Source organism: Octopus bimaculoides, chromosome 15, assembly GCF_001194135.2.
Source record: "Octopus bimaculoides isolate UCB-OBI-ISO-001 chromosome 15, ASM119413v2, whole genome shotgun sequence".
In the NCBI taxonomy this organism is placed as follows: domain Eukaryota; kingdom Metazoa; phylum Mollusca; class Cephalopoda; order Octopoda; family Octopodidae; genus Octopus; species Octopus bimaculoides.
Window position 1 is genome coordinate 38,250,980 of NC_068995.1, and position 1,363 is coordinate 38,252,342.

The 1,363-nt window shown below is 32.4% G+C and overlaps 1 protein-coding gene across 1 annotated transcript in view; it reads right to left on the minus strand.

Moving 5' to 3' along the window:
- Positions 1–1,363, minus strand: part of LOC106869988 (acetylcholine receptor subunit beta-type unc-29) — a 23,043-nt gene that overhangs the window by 5,646 nt on the left and 16,034 nt on the right. The gene's annotated exons all lie outside the window — the stretch shown is intronic.

A 1,363-nucleotide genomic window follows, 5' to 3' on the forward strand; every position in this document is an offset into this window, starting at 1 on the left:
TAATAATAATAATAATAATAATAATAATAATAATAATAATAATAAAAAAAAAAAAAATAATAATAATAATAATAATAATAATAATGATAACAATAATAATAATAATAATAATAATAATAAAGATTGAAAATTACAGACTACAAAAAGACGAAACTGCAAGAATGTCGACTAATAGGAGAGTGACTCATTCCTGTAGTTGGAGAGGCACTTGGAGCATTAACAACCTAATTCGAGAAATACGACAGAGAAATCGGAATTGACATTAGAGCAGAGCAAACCGAAACAACTGCGCTGCTGGGGACAGCTAGGATTTTGAAATTGGTACTTGGATGATGAATGTCTCCCGCGATAATTAACAACCAAGTAGCAAAGCTTATAATGTGCGCAAAGAGACCCTGTGAGACCTTTGACAGCAGGCTGCTGTCCGCTCTCATAGAATCTACCAGAACAAACAAGATCGAGCTCTCTGAGAAGTAAAACAACAACAATAATAATAATTTTGGCACTAGGCCAACCATTTCAGTAATGAGGCTAAGTTGATTACATCGACCTCGGTATTCAAGAGGTACCTATTTTATCAACTCTGAACGGATGAAAGGCAAAATCAATCTGTGCGGAATTTGAACCCTGCTCGGAAGGTCTTTTGTCTCCTGTGCTGATGATTCTACTACCTCACCATCTTATAAAGAACATTTTTTTAAACTTAATTTCAACTACCTCAAAGAACCGTAACACAATTCATAGGTTTTGGTAGGCAAAATAAATAGGAGTTGGAATAGTAAATTTAAGATTGTATATAACACTGCTACTTTGGGAATAAACAATGAATTTGGGCAAAAAAAAAAAAAAAATCTCTTACAAGTATATGAAATACAAGCAGAAATTATAAAACGAAGACGCGCAATGATAACTTAATAGGAATACTTAAACTGGAAACAGAATTCTCAAATATCACAGAACATTTATTACTAAAGATGTATTAAATATGAAACAGACAGATGGAGTCAAATAAATTACAAAATAAATTCAGAAATTAATACAGAAAACATTCAAATTAAGTAAAACTACAGAGCATATGATATTTATGAATGCGACATAGAGCGATTCTTAATGAGACTCTATCCAATAGACTAGCTGGAAGCCACTGCCTACCATTATGATGAGCGCACATTTGCTTATTTATAAAATGAAATATAATTATGTACCGTAAATGAAACGGAAAAATTCACTTTATCGATTTTCTGTCTATGCCATGTGGTTCCCAACATGGGTAACGCGTACCTCTGCTGGTTCGCAAAGTTAGTACCGTGTGTCTGTAATCTACATTCAAATTTCGCCAACCCTTATATATATATATATATAT